Source organism: Rhinolophus sinicus, linkage group LG10, assembly GCF_036562045.2.
Source record: "Rhinolophus sinicus isolate RSC01 linkage group LG10, ASM3656204v1, whole genome shotgun sequence".
NCBI classification, from domain to species: Eukaryota; Metazoa; Chordata; class Mammalia; order Chiroptera; family Rhinolophidae; genus Rhinolophus; species Rhinolophus sinicus.
In genome coordinates this window covers 21,595,516-21,612,506 of record NC_133759.1, presented here as the reverse complement: position 1 = coordinate 21,612,506, position 16,991 = coordinate 21,595,516, and the positions used below count along the sequence as shown (strand labels likewise).

At 39.3% G+C, this 16,991-nt stretch overlaps 1 protein-coding gene across 6 annotated transcripts in view; it reads right to left on the bottom strand.

Annotated features, from left to right (window-relative positions):
* Positions 1-12,264, bottom strand: part of NEK10 (NIMA related kinase 10) — a 181,135-nt gene extending 168,871 nt beyond the window's left edge. For 2 of the 6 annotated variants that reach the window (XM_019745293.2, XM_019745295.2), the window contains exon 1: positions 12,061-12,195. The gene's annotated coding sequence lies outside the window, so the exon portion shown is untranslated. Of the gene's footprint in view, positions 1-11,900; positions 11,999-12,060 lie in introns of those variants that run through there. The other 4 variants (XM_019745290.2, XM_019745292.2, XM_074312742.1 and 1 more) reach the window with 4 other exon arrangements.
* Positions 12,265-16,991: the final 4,727 nt, after the last annotated feature.

The following is a 16,991-nucleotide window of genomic DNA, read 5'->3' as shown; positions in this document are numbered from 1 at the left end:
GTACGTAAAATTTTCCATTGTGCTTCAATGCCACAGCTTGACTTCAGTGTGTTTTTCAGGCATGAAAAAGCACGCATTATTGTCTTATAATTGCATGCCTCAATGTATTGTGAAATCGATGGTCAACATCCAAGTGTTTCAGAGGCATTTAAAAAGGAATTGCCAGTGGGTGTTTCACTGCAACAGAATCTAGTGAAATTTAATTTTGTGAAATGTACAAAGACAATTTAAGGACATAAAAATGATTTTCCCAATATACTCGTCATATTTGTGACGAAGAGTTGAGCTGGAATTCAGAGTTGGGGATCAAGGCTCTCACCACAGATGCACACCAAGAAAAGCACATTATTAACATTTTAGGATTCTGCCTAGTACATGACACCATGGACTCATCCATTCAACAAATATTTAATGAACATTTACTATGCCCAATCTCAAACTGAAAATGGCTACAGGTAAAAGAGGCTACCACAGGTATGTAATTCTCCCACAAACAAAGAAAAACCCACTTAGGAATTTTAAAACACACGTTGTGTATTCAGATAGAGATTTGACTTAGCATCAGTTTTACTCAAAAGAAGGAAGAAAGGAAGGAGGAAGGGAGGTAAAGAGGGAGGTTGGATGATGATCCGTAAATTATTCTTTAAAAGACCCAAGTACTTTTTATAACAAGATATTAAAATATCCCCAAAAGTTCTAAAATAAATGGAAAGTCAGTCAAAATAAATAGAATCTAATTTTACTTTTCCCTCAAGGACAGAAGGAAAATTCCACAGACACACTAGCCCAATGGCTTCAAATTTCTGCCCAAACCATAGCTGCAGACGGTCTGAGAAGTAGGAAATGAAATCCACAATGATTAACACATGAAAAGTGTAAAGGCTCACAGGCTCCTTTTGCTAAACACCCTGCCTTATCCCTTGTTTAATCTCCATAATTTTATTGACCCAGTATGTGAACAGGAAACAATCATCTAATAGTTTTATCCGTTTAAGATTAACGTCTACTCTGTGAGCTGGAAGAACGAAAATAAATAACTCTCTGGAAATGTTTCACTTAATTAAACAGTAAATAAATTCACCAGAATCAGTAGAAACAGAAAATTGCCTTTAAGATAAAAAAACAAAATCCTTTCCGCTTGATGGCTGTTAACATGGAAATTATTCTGAAAAACAAATTTTTTTTGAGAATTTGGGAATGCTTTACATATTTAATCCAATCTCATTTTAAAATAATGATGACACTATACCAATGGTTATCATCTAAAATGGGGGCACAGTGTGTGGTGGCCAGGCGGGCAGTTCTGGTCTTAAGTCAGGTTGCCCAGGGGAAAACACTTATTGAGGAAATGTTCCCAAGATCAGGTCAGACAAGGGTGCCACCTGAGGCAAGAGCTCTCCAGGGGGTAGCTTCCGTGTGATTCCAAGGGGAGCGCTGGATATATAGATTATGCCTCAGAGCTGTCTAAACCTGAGGGGGTGGGGGGGAGCTGGGCTTTCGTGCTCCTGTCACCACCAGTCATTGGTTAAGGGCCACCATGGGAGGTCATAACTCCCAAGGCACTTCTGACTGGGAGGCAAGGAAATTCCAGGAGCTTGGGGGGAGTCCTCCAAAAAGAGAGCTACAGGAATTGGCTGTTAGAAGTAAAAGAACATTGACACCAATACCTGGAACAAACAGCCATAAGGGATGGCAGAGGCTCTGGGTGGAATGCCCATGTGATCCCTTGTGATCACCGACTCCAGTACAGGAGCTGTGGGTGATGAGGGTACAAGAATCTTCGCTGTGGATACACGCTGAGCAGGGCCTACTGCAGTAGCTTTCAACTACTGAGTACAATTTCCCTTTGCCTTTGCTTGACCTCTCCAGAAGCCAGCATGATCCCACGGCCTAGCAGTTAGCTTGGGATTTGGCCCTCCTCTCCTCTCTATCTAACCCCTCTCCCTAAGGGAGCCCTTACAGTCCCATGGCTTTACGTATCATCCATAATTCCAAATTTAAGTGTTCAGCCCTAACCCCATCCTGACCTCCTCAATGCAAGTCACCACCTGGGTGTCTAATGGGCATCCCAAACCTAACACTCCCCACACAAAACTCTAGATTCCCACCCCCAGTACCAAATTCCCCTAGTGCTCCCCATCTCAGGCACTGGCACCACCCAGCTAGTCTAGACAAGGATCCCTAGGTGCCTAGGTCAAGGATCCCTCTCCTTGACCTCCCACATTCAAGCCGGTCAGTCAGCTGTCCCTTGCCTCCAGCCCCACTGCTATCACTCTATACTCCGAGCCATCACATCGTATCTCTTGCCTGGACCACTGTCACCACCTCCTCACTAGTCTCTGCTTCTGCTCTTGCTCCTCTATATTCACAGGAGCCCATGGGATTAATTTAAAATTTGACTCAGATCGAGCCACTCTGTGGTGCACAGCACAACCTTCCTGCGGCCTCCTACCGCATTTGGCTTGTAACCATGACTTTCACCTCTCGGAACGCCTCGAGCCGCTCCCTTTTGCTTATTCCACTTAAGCCACGCTGGCTTTCTCCCGGGCCCATAAACATGCCAGCCTCATTCCTGCCTGAAAGTCTCCACACTTGCCACTCACTGCTTCCGTCTCACATTCCCAGGCCGGCTCTTTCGTGTCACTCAGGTCTCAGCTCAGAGTCTCCTCCTCAGTGAGGGCGCCTCTGATGAACCTCTGCACCATATTTACCCCCACGTACTCATGTCAACCACCTCACCCTGTTTTATTTCCTTCCTGAGCTCATCAGTGTCGCGAATCCTCTTGTCCATTTATTGGTTTCCTTGCACTAGATCCTAAGCCCCGTGTGGACAGGGATTGTGTCTTGTTTTATCCACCAGATATATCCCCAGCACATAGAACAGCTCTTAGAACAGTGCACACAGCAAGGTGTAAACACAGCATAAAAACTCAAAAAATGTTTGTGGCACAATCTCTATGGAGTGACTTAATACTTTTTTAGCAACATTTGTGAATGATTTGCTTTTACCCACATCACCAAGCCTATGCTCCTCTTTGGTGCCCAAGAAAGTCTGTCCTCCCCACGTTGCAATCCCATGCATGAAATCCTGCGACTGCCTGATGACCGCATAAGGTCAGGGACTGGACCTCCCTTATTTACTGGACACCTGGGAGGCAAACAATAAATACTCATTGAATAAAAAAATGAAAAAATGGATAAAAAATTATTTTAAAAAAACTGTCATTATTCTTTTAGTTCAAAAAAAAAAAAACCTCTCATAAACCATCCTTATAAATCAAATCAACTGATCAGTATTTGTAATGTTCTAATAACCTTGAACACACTCAGGAATTATCTCACTTATTCAGACTTTAGGAGGGAAATCAGAGTTCTCTAGTAGCTAATATTCATGAACAGTGCTACTCAAACTATCTATGAAGCTTTTTTTTTATTTCAAATCTATTAAGGGCTAGTACTTTTGGTCCATATCCTATTCAGCAAGATAAGTCCACTTATCTATGTGCTTAGATACCACGGCAATGTTGAATTGCTGTAAACATTTCTAAATGCTTCTTCTCAATTTTATATTTATCACTCACAGACCAGTAACATTTCAGTCTGAAGACCACCTAAATACTATAACTAGCACTGTCTTAGGTAATTGAAGTCTCTCTTTTCAAATAAGAATATTGTTTTCACAGCAACCCTGGAAGATTCTCTGAGACCCACTACCCTAATTCCACAGCCTGAGGGGACTGAGTAGTTGTCAATTCCAGGACAACCAGGAGGAGGGAGTGAAACTGGAAAGAGAGAGCTATGGGTACGTTGTTAGGGCTGAATGTGGGCTCCCCACTTAAACCCAAGCATGTCTCTGGGGTTCCATGTACAGTTTCATTTGAGAAAAGGATTCCACTACTAAAAATACAAATAGAAAACCACTCATTTTCTAACATTTATTTTAAAGATGAGATGAGGTCAAGGAGATTACAATACTTGCTATACAAACACTTGAGCTCACGTGGATTTTCCTTTGATTCTAAAGGGAAAAGTTGAAATTTAATACTTTTTCTTAAAAAATGGGAGTGGGCACAGAAGTGAAAGTTTATATATAAAATCCAAATGCATATACTTTAAGAACAGAAACTCTTGGTATCTTTCCTTCGTACATCTCAGTCATGGGATCCAAATACTATCTCTGATGGGAGAAAAAAAGATCTTTCCATACCCCCCAGGACAGCCAAATGTGTTTGGTGTTTACAGCCCTCCTCAAGCACAGAAATCATCATAGTTCTGATTCACTGTTGAATTTTTTAATCCATTTTTTAAAAAGAAACTCTTGAAAGTAATTCCTGTCTTTACTGAAATTTGGGTTAATGCTACCAGAAGTCCCCAGAGACACACACCTCATTGCTTGTGATCACTTGGTAATTGCAGGTAAACACATATGACAGAGAAAGATATCCAAGCCATGGTAAAATCACCTAATTGACTGTAATTAATGTAAATTGTACAATATAAACCCACTAACTAAGTAATACAGTGAGTATTTGTGATATGGTTTTCAGATTCTCTACCTGGAAATTCTTTTTATTCTACAGTTGACTTGACTGTTCAAAAGAGCTTTAAACGGCCTCATCTTTGCTAAAGACAAAACAAAATCAGTTGATTCATTATGGGAAATAGCTTCAAATCCCACAAATACATTTTTCTCCCAAGCACTTAGATTGCATCTTTGTAAACATTTTTATTTACTACATTTACCAATGGTTGGAAAAAAAAAAAAATGCAACACTTGGAAAATAATAACAGTAAGAGAGTTTGGCATGACTAAAGTTAATTACCACTTTGGCTACATCAGGGTTATTATTTTGAAAAAGTACTAAAACAAACTGCCATGAACCCTACCACAAAAGGAAGTTAGAACTTCCTCATTCCAACAACAGTCCTCATTTCCGTTGATGAATTATGGTTAATCTCCATATTAGATGACAAGTGGCAGAGGTGTTGCTGCTCAAGTGGACATTAAAGAAACTTAGTGAACTTGCAGCCCCATAGCTAGCTGGCGCTGCAAAATGAAAAATCATTTCTCCAATTCCTTTGCTGTATATGTGTTTTTCTTAAAATTCCTTTAATAAAGGTTCTTTGAAAAAAAAAAGTGGTTAAAATAAGATATAATTCACATAAAGCAACCAAAAAAAATTGTGTTAAAATGCATTGGCTAAATGTTATTTTATTAATCTTGCTAATTGTACCATGTGATGTAAGATGCTAACATTAGGGGAAACTGAGTAAAAGGTATATAGGAACTTGCTGTACTACTTTTGCAGCTTTTATGTAAGTCTAAAATTGTTTCAAAATACACCCTTAAAAATGAGCTAGCCACTGAAGCAGTTTATTTAAGTAAAGTGCTTGAGAATAGAGAAAGGGTTTCTTTCTACAAAGAATAATTGCACTTAAGCTCACAGCTATAGAGGTACTTAGTCTTCCAAATTATTTGTGTTTTAGAAAATTATGTACCCTGAACAGAAAGTGTCAACTTAAATTGGACAAATTACTGGAAAATGAGACACACACACACACACACATTTTAAAAGCAAAGTGATCAAAAAGTCAAGGAACTCCTATATGAAACATGACTTGCTTATACCTATTATAGCTCAAAAAGGTCGTCTGGTTCTCTAAACTGTAGGTTTGATTTTACTCCTGACATTACATTATTATTGTTCTTTGATGGGCGATATGTGTGGAACCAGCAGAATAGAGACAGTTCAAGAAAGAACCTTACAGAACATCAGGGGTCTAACATTTTCCAGGCCCAGGAACAGAATGTAAATGAATGACAGGTATAGAGTAGATGACAGAGTGGCAGGACTTTAGTTAAATTTGAGAAGGCATACCTTGCCTAAAGGGATTCAAAACCACATTAAAAATGAAGCAAAACGAGTTGAAACATCTGCACAGGACACACAAAACAGATCTACAATCATCCGTTGCAGGTCACGATTCAGTGCCCTCCATCTAACACATGAAGATACGGAGGCCCAAAGAGGTAAAATGTGCCTAAGAGTAGAAGGAAAACAGACGCCATTTCACCTTCAGGGTCTAAATCTTAATGGCAAACTCTGGAGTAGACGGGAAAGAGAGAATCTGTTGACATTGGCCCTTTGCTGAGGGCAAAGAGTGGTATAATAACACCTGATGCTTGCATAACTTCCCTTCCGGGACCCTGGAGTGCTTACAAACATCCATTCATTCATCCTGGTTCACTCAGGTGAAATGGATAGGTGGTGTATTGTATTATCATCATCGTAGGAGAAAACAAAGATGTGGTTGCTACAGAACCTCCATTGGCGGGAGTGTGTCTGTCGCCAGCTATGGGCAGGAATTATCATGGCCCTACTTCTGAGTCAACAGCCTTGATACTCTCCTTGTGTAAATAGTTTATACTTTACACAACTTTCTATTTTTTATTTAAACAAGCACTTGGGGGTAAAAAGAATAAAAGAATCTAATAGTATTCTGACTGTCTCCCTCTCTTTCCAAATATTTACTGGCCATCGACTATATGTTAGAAACTCCTTTAAGAGTTTGCCTTCATTTTCCTCTCGCTGCTTCTAACCCAAGTTGGTCTGAGAGAGCTGCTCCAAAACCCACTAGAATATGTGGCAACAAATACCATTATAATATTCCTATTTTCAATCTTTAATCCCATTCAAATTCATATCTTTGGTAAATACCTTCAGGCATGAATGTCATTTCTGTGGATTCCTTCAATTGCCACTGCATGAAGTTTACTCATGACATGTCTGTGTTCATGTCTTGTGTGGCTGCTAACCCGAGTCTACTCGTGACAGAGTTTATACTGTGCCTGTGTCAGAACAAATGAACCTGAGACCCATATATTAAGTAGTGATGTTGAAAAGAGAAAAAAAAAAAGGGTCCAGAAGATATGAAGGAAGAATTTATATTCATCAGTCAATGAACATAATTAAAGTAGCTCACCAATTTCCCATTAGCCCCAAACATAGAAAAATTACATTCTATTCCCTGTTTCTGTGAGAGAGAAAGGTGACGATGATATTCATTCATTCCTTCAAGAAATAATTATTGATCCTCTCATATATGCCAGGCACTGAGAATACTGCACTGAATAAGACATGGCCCGAAATGTCTTCCTCAGAAGGTTAACCAGCATGGTGACAAGTCATGATAATAAGTGTGTCATGGGTTAGCTATAATCCATGGATTCAGCCCGACCCCCTAGACTTTTTAAGAGTGACGAGAACATTGGATAAACACATTGATGCTCATAACAATTGGCAGCACTGCAAGAAACCAGAAGTACTTTCTGAGCGATTACATTAAATTAAATTTCATCGACTAACATTTGCTTTTAAACGCATTTTTTTTATTTACTCTGCTCTGACTGTGCACAAGACACACTATTGGGCACTGCAAAAAAAAAAAAAATCCACCCACAATTCAGTGTGTGTGAGAAATCACAAATATGCAGTTAAACAATATGAAACTGCTGATATTGGGCCCTTAAAAAAAAAGGGGCAAGTTCTTATAGTTCAACCTAAAACAGAAATGTCAGAAAGCAGAGAAAATTAATTTCCAAAGGAGATTACAAGTTGAATGAATTCCGGGGAAAGAAAAACCACCATGGGCCGGAGAGTTATAGAAAGACTCATGAACTGGGGACTAGAAGAAGGTCCATAAGAATGGGCAGGGTGGTGTCATGTGGGGCGGCCTGCGGGGTCTCTGGTCCCACTCCCCACAAAAGAACGCAGGACATGGTGAGGTCAAAAAGGAACACCCACGGAGCCATAGATAGGGGAGTCATACCACTATATTCTCGCTGGCGACTGGGCTGGAGACACAGGAGGCAGGAGCCACACTATCCGCAACCCGCCATCCACTTGTCTCTGCCAAACAATCTCACTTGCTAGCAATCCACTTCTCTGCAACCTGCAATCCACACTCTGCCGCTTGCTAGCTCAGCCACCATCTTCTTGCTAGCCCCCATTTTCTGCTAGCATAGCCACAGCAGCTATATTATTGGCCAATGGCTCAATGGTTACAGCTGACAGCCAACTAGCCACAGCTGATGGCCATCCAATCACAGCTGATGGCCATTTACTACCCGAGTGAGCACCTTTCCAGGTGAGGCCGAGAGCCTGGAAACTGCACTCCTGGCTCTGTCCCCACAGTGGGTGAAGAATATTCCAGTGGAGAAAACAAGGGATGGAGCAAACCAAGATCCTGAGAGTGGGTTTGGGAGGTGGTGAGGAGACAAGTGGAACTGGAGCTGAGAAATCCGGAAATAGGTGACTGATGGGTACATGAATAGTGTTGACCTGCAAGGCTACAGCTTATTTATGGAATAAAATAGTCTCAAATAAAGAATAGCCCTTTGGCAAGAACCTCAGAAAAATGACACCTCCCTCTTCGCCCCTCCCTTGCTCATTTCGTCACTAAATCCTGACTGTTTCTACTCCATATGGTCCCTCTCTGTTCACCTCTCTCCACGCTCACTGCCATAACCCTAGGGTACATCATCACCTGAACTAGCTGAACACCGTACTAATCACTTCCTAAGGTGCCCCATTTTCCAATTTCTCCCTCCTCCCAAAAAACAAGAAATCTGTTCTCCACACAGCAACGAAAGTGCCCCCTTTTATGGTACAGATTTAACCAATTAAACCTTTATGGGCTTCCCATTCCTCTTAGGATGAAAACCAAAATTACTAAGGCCTGTCAGGTGTTCCATGAATGGGACCTCTGCCCCTCAGCCAGCTCCACTCATACCTGGGCCCTGACTCCTTGTTCCAGACTTGCTGCTCCAGGACACCCAAGGACATTTACTCCTGGACTCGGGGGGCCATATTGGTGCAGAACACCCTGGCAGGCTCACCCATCATACCCATTCTTTAAGGAACTTTTCACTGACCTTAATGGGTCACAACCCCACCAGGCTCTGCCTTGCCGCTCTTAGTAAAGGGGCAGATTCAGGCAATAATTCAATAAATATGCATGTGTGTCTCCTTTGTTTATTATAAACTAATCAGGGATAGAAATGACAGCCATTTTTCTCATCTCCAGCATCCAGCACAGCATTGCTAGTTTACAGCAAAAGAAATATTCAATAAATGATGGATGGATGGATGGATGGATGGATGGATGGATGGATGGATGAACGGAAATCCCATGAAACATGATTGGGAACCTCCGAGTATAATTGGAGTATCATTGTTTAGATATGGAGAATAAAGATAATGAAAAAAAAAACTATCAGCAAATACTAAGTTTGCCCCAGCTGACCAGTATCCAATTATAGAATTTTGGTTTGACAAAAATCTCTTTATAAACACAAGGAAGCCACAAAGTAGGTAAGATAATTCATGTTAAATATGGACTAGCTCAAGTGTACACGAACAGGACAATAAAATTTCCTGAAGAAAAGGTGTTATTCACATTTATGTCAAGTGTAACATACACATGCATATTATATAAATGCCATTTTTTCCTTTCTTAAAATGTGTATACATTTTTTTGGCACCCTCTGTAGTTTGATCAAGTAGTAGGATGATTTGCTAGAAACTGCACTTGACTGAATTAAAAGATTGATTTTTACCTTTTGTGAGCTAACCATGGAAATTTCACAATTCTAACTTTCAATGTGTTTCTTTTTCTTGCTTTTTTTTTTTTAGATTTTATTTTTTAGGGCAGTTTTAGGTTTACAACAAATTTGACAGGAAGGTACAGAGATTTCCCAAATACCTCCTGCCCCCACACCTGCATAGCTTCCCCTATCATCAGTATTATTCATCAGAATGGTACACTTTATATCAAGGGTGAACATATATTAACACATCATCATCACCCAAAATCCACAGTTTATCTTAAGATTCACTCTGCATTTAGTTCATAGACGTTAGGGTGTACATTCAATGAGTTTGGACAAATGTGTAATGACATATATCCATCATTATGAAATCACACGGTATTTTCACTGCCCTAAAAATCTTCTGTTCTCTGTCTATTCATTTCTTCCCCACCCTTAACCCCTGGCAACCACTGATCTTTAAATTGTTTCCACAGTTTTGCCTTTTCCAGAATGTCATATTGCTGAAATCATATAGTATGTAGTCTTTTCAGATTGGCTTCTTTCACTTAATAATATGCTCTTAAGGTTCCTCCATGTCTGTTCATGGTGTCACACCTCACTTCTTTTTAGCACTGATAAATACTCCATTGTCTAGAAGTATCACAGTTTATGTATCCATTCACCCACTGAAGGATATCTTGGGTGTTTGCAGGTATTGGCAATTGTGAATAAAGCTGCTACAAACATCCATGTGAATGTTTCTGTTTTTAAAACATGTGAAAATGAACTAAGTATAAGGCACTTGATATGGATTATGTGCATTTTGTCTTTAAAACAGTCCTGTGAGTTAGGTGTTAATATTATTCCATTGTACAGATAAAGAAGCTATAACAATTAGAGGCTAATTTGCTTTGGGCCTCAGAGCTAAAATGCTGGAGCCATATATGTCTGACCAACCCACGTACAAGTATCTGACTCTGAAGTGTATCTCTTGCAAACAGTGATGTACTCTCTCTGTTTTCCATTTTAAATTTATGGCATATAATAACAGCTACCATCATAATGACTATGCCTTGAAATACAGACTATGAATTAACATAGGGGTCTTAAAATCAAAGCAAAACCTGTAAATTCAACATTCAGCTTTTATAAACAAAAGCTTCATTGGCTGGAAGTTATTTCTGACTTTTCTGAAACTAATAAGGATGCCATTAAAAAGAATAATTTCTCATTTTGGAGACTCATTCATTTAACCAGTATCTGTTGAGCCCCTGCTATGTGCATGGTACTGTGACAGATACAACACATGGTGGGGAAAACAAACATGGTCTCTTGCCTGAAGTCTAGGGGAGGAAGCAGAAAAGTACTCAGGCAACAGAGAATGACTGGGGAGTGAGAGCAGAGCTGGGGATGGTGCAAAAAGTGGAGTCCATTGCAAGCAGTGTGAGAGGAGGTGAAATTACCACACACATGTGAGACTGTGGCACGATATGGCAACAAACAAGACAGAACTGCGGACAGAGTTTGTATTTGAACAATGGGGAATCTTTGCAAGAAGTGAAACACCCTTACATGGTTTTTTTTTGTGTGGTTTTTTTTTTGTTTTGTTTTTGTTTTTTTAGAAAGATCAGTCTAACAATAGTGGGGGGAAAATGGATTGGATAGAGCCAGACTGGAATCAGGGAAGCTGGATGGGTGTTGAATTTAACTAGGGGACTGGTGGAAACTGCAATAGACTGAGAATGGAGACAGTGATGTGGGAATTGATTTGACAGCTATTAAGGTATAACTTTGATAATTGATGGAAACGCACAAGAAGAGGTGGTAGTGTCAAAGATATTGCCCAGAAAGTGTTCTTGGTAACTGAATAGATGGTGGTGCCCAAGACAGGGAATCTAAGGGAGAGACAGTCTGATGGGAGTGGGGGTAGATGCGTTTAGGATTGCTCATGTGTGGTTAACCGGCAGTTGGATTTGGGGGGCTGGAGCTTAGTGGAGCCTGCTAAGCGGAATTGGAAGCTTTCCAGTCATCAGCAGACATATGGTGCCTGAGGCATGTTAGTGGACAGGCTCACCCACGTGCAACAGAAAAGCTTAGGGCCAGTCAGGGCATCATCATATAGAGGAACGAAAAAGAGCGAGGCCCATCAGGGTTTTATGACTGAGTCTCCAGAGATGTGTGAACAGTTTGAAGCTCCAGGTGACCAGAATAATTCCTTCGTCGAACATACATCGTTGAAGGCACTTTCCCACCATCCGTTCGTCCAACACCAACCCATCTGCTATGAGACAATCTCATGGTGACTCACCTACCACAACCGCCCTCACTGTCGTGTCCCTGCCGCATGTCAGTGAAGCTGACGCCCAAGGCTTCGGGGTTGCTCCAAAAGGAAACTGTGGGCATCTCCCTGGAGACCCTGCCTTACACCGCGCGGGGCCCGGAGGAACGCCCGCTCCTGCCCTACTCACCGCGCCGGAGGGAGGGTCCCTCCTTAAGGCCAATCTCTAAATCGCCCTTCTCATTGTCACCGCTGCTGTCATCCGCTGCTCCGGATAGGAGGGACCGTCCCGCCCTCCCGGCAGCCCACTTCAGGTCCCCTCAACTTCGGGGGCACCACGGCCAGCTGCACCGTTGGTTTTTCAATCAAATCCTCCTCTAGGCTGTCAACCGGCGTCGGCTGAGCCAATGCCAACACTCCTTCTTCCGCCTCACCGGGGCTCCGCAGCCAATCAGAACCCACCGCGCTGCCGCGTGCCGAGCGCTATAGTCACAGGTGACGCCTGCCTCAGTGTTGCCATAGTAACCAGAGAACGCGCAGCTTCCAGCCCCAAGGCTGCAAGCTGGAGAGGAGCGAGATGGTGCTTACAGGTGGCTTTGCAGGAACTTCACCCCGATCGAGAGCTACTTGCCTGTGTTGTTTTCCAAAACGCTGTGGATTTTTCTAGACTTAGTGTGCCTAATCTTTAACATTTGAAATAAAATGGGTGTAAACGAGCAGCTTCCTTCATCTTAGGGTGTTTAGTTTCAAGAATTGCTATGGACTAAAAATCAATTTTTTCAAAGCAAACATTTAGTTTAAAAAGGATCAATGGTACATGTTAAATAGCTTTCATATAGCATGAAAATAGTTACTCAAACGCACTGCGTATTTCAGGCAATGAGAATATGGTGGCGGCAAAGAGTGACCTGAGATTCAAAGGATCTGTATGGTACACCTAATACTGGTTCTTTTTCTGGCTTTGGGCAAGTCTCTTCACATTTTATGAAAATCTGAAGCTTCTTCTTGAAAAATATTGTAATTGCATTAGATAAAGCTTTAAAAAGACTTAACAGTATTGAGCTTTAAAAAATGAAACATATTGAGTGATCATTCTATGCTAGGCACTATTCCAAATTCTTCCTCTTTATTTCACTTACGTTTCACAACATCATCTGTTAGTTGTTATTCTTCATCCCAGTTTGGAGTTATAAAATGCAGGCACAAGAAGTTTCCTAAGTTGCCCAACATGTCAGAGCTAGTTAAGTGATGAGGTAGGGTTGAACCTACAGTTAGAATCTAGAGTGCAGTCTGAACCAATTGTCAAGTGATGTTCCCATGAGAATTTCTTCAAGTATAGGATCTAGTCAATCCCATCTTAATATCGCTCCAAATACCCACTAGTGTCTCAATTACTATGGTGATTAAATCTCCCAAAACTTAAGTTTAAAATGAAGTGAACCCTCCCCTTATGTTTTCTGCTTTGAATAATAATGAAAAGTAGGCACAATGGAATAACATGTGGCTTTTGGTAACTGAAAACTTACTTTTTAAACTAAAATACTAAGGTCCCATTTTGGAAATATAGAAAGGTGAGACAAAAGCAAAACTCAGGTAAATATAGCAGAACTAATTAAAATTTAAACTTCAGAGATCATAAAACCAGAGGGATTAATGTTACTAATAAAAATTTTTTAAAAGCTGATGGGGACAGGCAAACTTATGCTGAGTAGGAAAAGTATTCTCTACATTTAAATTAAGCAGTGAGACGAAATGACTCCACTGTACTTTTCTTCATCAGAATACTGAATGTGCTTCCCCCTCCCCCCTTCTCAACAAAATATTAAACTCATGTTTTCGCCTTCCCTGAATATAGCTGAAAGTTGCATAGCAGATTAAGAGGCATGAAAGACACTGGCTTCTGGGGGAGAGGTGCACTTGTTCTCCACTTAGAAAGGGGCAACATTGTCCTCTGTAACGTGATAAAGATACATGACCACAGAGGAATCATGCTTGCACCAAGCTTATGGTTTCTGTGGTAGAGCACAGATCTGTAAGACCTAACATCCCCCTTTTATGTTTTCTAATATATTTTTACTATCCTGAAATGAATTCAGATAATATAAATTACATAGTTCAAACGTAAAACACTATATATAACTATAACATAAATAAAAGTAATATATAGGTATTAAAACAGAAAAATATTCAGGTTCAACTTGGCAAAAAGATGAAAACACTTCCCCCAAATTTTAAAATACCCCTAGACCACTGGTATACTTACACCAAATCACCAGAAGGGGGGGGGGGGAAGGCGGAGGGGGGGATTTAAACACACACACACACACACACACACACACACACACACACTCTTTCAGTGGAGGAATGAGAATGATCTTATAGGCTGAGCACAATTTGAAGAAAAAGCAGAACTTACATTGAGCTTTGAAAGAATAGCAGAGAATTAGAAAGGAAGGTTTTCCAAACAGGAATGTTTTCATTAAAAGCACAGAGGTAGGAATGTAAATAAAGTTCAACCACAGAAAGAACTGACACTCAAGAGATCAGATATGCCTTAATGAACAAGATCCAAAAAAAAAAAAAAAAAAAGTGAGAAACTATTTCCTTTCTTTTATCCCCCTCCTCCTACAAAAAACAAACAAACAAACAAACACTCAAAGTTCTGAAGATGGAACTAAACAAAAATATTTTTTCCTAAAATAAATGTAAGCAAAATGTTCAAATGAAATTTCCAAAGCCATAAGCACCTTTCTCCATCTCATTCCCAAAGGTTATCTAGTGCAGAACACACAGACAGTAGTACCTATAGAGGGTGCCAAAAAAAAGTACACACATTTTAAGAAAGGAAAACACTTAAAATTGTAATACTCAATATAAGTTTGACTTCTGCAATTACAAGAGGTGCTCAGAATGGCTACCATCAGCGCCCAGACACTTGTGATTACAGCAAACTACTGCTTGAGCAATGCTGACCAAAGTGTCTACTTGTATACATTTTTTGGCACCCCTGGTATATGTCAAATGGAAAACAAACCAAGACCTGTCATTTGCTATTATTATTTTTTTAAAGTTCATAATTAGCCATTAAATAAAAACAAGCCTTGAGTCTGAGAGTTCAGTATTTACATGCTCATTATACATCATGTAATGATGCTCATTACATATCACATTGCAAAATTCTATCCTAAATAGATATGTCTTAAAATAGGGAAACTAATAGACCAGCCTATCTAAAGGGCTTTAATTTCAGTATTTCTTAACTATCAAAAAGTCACTGTGAACATATGCTATTCTGTTTCATCTTCTTTTCTCACTGTTTTCCTCTTTTCTGTCTCCTTACTGAAGCATATGCCTAGTAGGAGGCAGGAAATAGAAATCACTAATATCCCCAACCCTTCTTCCTGAGAAAGATATGCAGCTCTTCTAATAATCAAAGTGCAAAGTCAAGACAACATCCAACAACTAATTCAGTAGACTTTTATTGCTCTTTCAACTTCAGTAAGATCTCCAAAATATAGTTTCTTCTAACAATTATGAACAAATTTGAAAGGCAGGATCATTCACATTATAGACTTGGTAGAGACCTGTACTTCATATAAATGAAAAATATCAGTTCTATAATTTAAATGTTTAATTTACTTTGGATTTTATTACAAAAGAAAATATCATTGTAATTATAAAAGCCATAAAAATTAGAACTGTACTGTAAAATTATACCAAGCTATCAAATATTATGTAAATGAACAAAATTCAATTTCTATTTACTTAAACATAGTCAACACTGGAAGATAATCTCCCCTACAAAACAAAACAATAAAATTTAATATTAAAGCAACAGAAGAAAAGCCACAACAATCAATGCACAAAAATCTGATAAAAAAACAACAACTGGGGTTTAACAATTTTTCTATGTCAATTGTAGAATATGTGCTAATTAAATTTTTTTCAATGACCTTTAGATGATTTCCAACTAGGTTTTCCTATTATTGATATTTATATTACCTTTTACAAAGTTAAAAAAAGAACCAACTTTACATTCAAATTGCCAAATTTTGAATTTTGAACACTATTTTAGATTTTGAATGTCCTTAAAGTCTTTAAGTTTACTTTCTAAAAAATAAATAATTGTTGGACTAAACCAAGACACTTCACATATTTGAACTGCATACGATAACAAGGATGTGAGCTACATAAAATAAATTTAAAATATTAAACATTTCTGAATTACAATGTTATATCAATGGCATACATGTCTGAAATCTGAGCACTTTAAAACAGGATTCACATGTAAAATTGTGGAGCACATATACAGAACTGATGAACATGATATAATCCTTAAACAGCAAGTTCTGGTGTCATACTTCAGTTTCTGAAACCATTTTTCTTTTTACAGAATTTTTAACCTGTCTTTGCAAAAGCAAAAAAAGTTAGAAAGCTATTATATACATACATAAATTTTAAGTGTGTGGAAAAAACAGAAATGTTTTTTGGATGAAAAAACAAAAGTTGATTTTGAGTAGAAAAGAAATCTGCTTTATAAATACATGCATTAGCTCATAAAAATGTTGTCCTACATTTTTTACAGAAGACTTGGCAAAAGTGGATATTGATACTCCACAGCTTTTTTGAACAACTTAAGATTTAAGATTTGATAAATCATTCACACACACACACACACACACACACACACACACACACAAAACCATTAGAAAGACTGTGTGCTTCATTTCGGCGTATCTAATATTATTAGAGAATATACAGAATCATCCTTTTATCATAAGGAAGTTCATTCATTGTTTTCTCAAAAGCTATTTTAAAGTGAAATAGCATTAAAAAAAGGTTAATTTCAGATGGTCAACATCAGGATTTCTTATAGTCTTTGTAAACAGACATCTATAAATAAATAAAATTGGGTGGAGAGAAGAATAGAATATCCTGAGGTGGCACTGTGGCCAGGGTATTCAGTAGCACTAAGCTCCATCCTGGAAACCAAGGCATCTAAGAAAGTGCAAGGCTGTTTATATGAATTTATTTTGCAAATGGAGTATGTACAGGTTTTATTCTTTTGCACCTTGAGGTAAATCAGTACACAGCAATTACTACTGCTCATTTCCACCTATT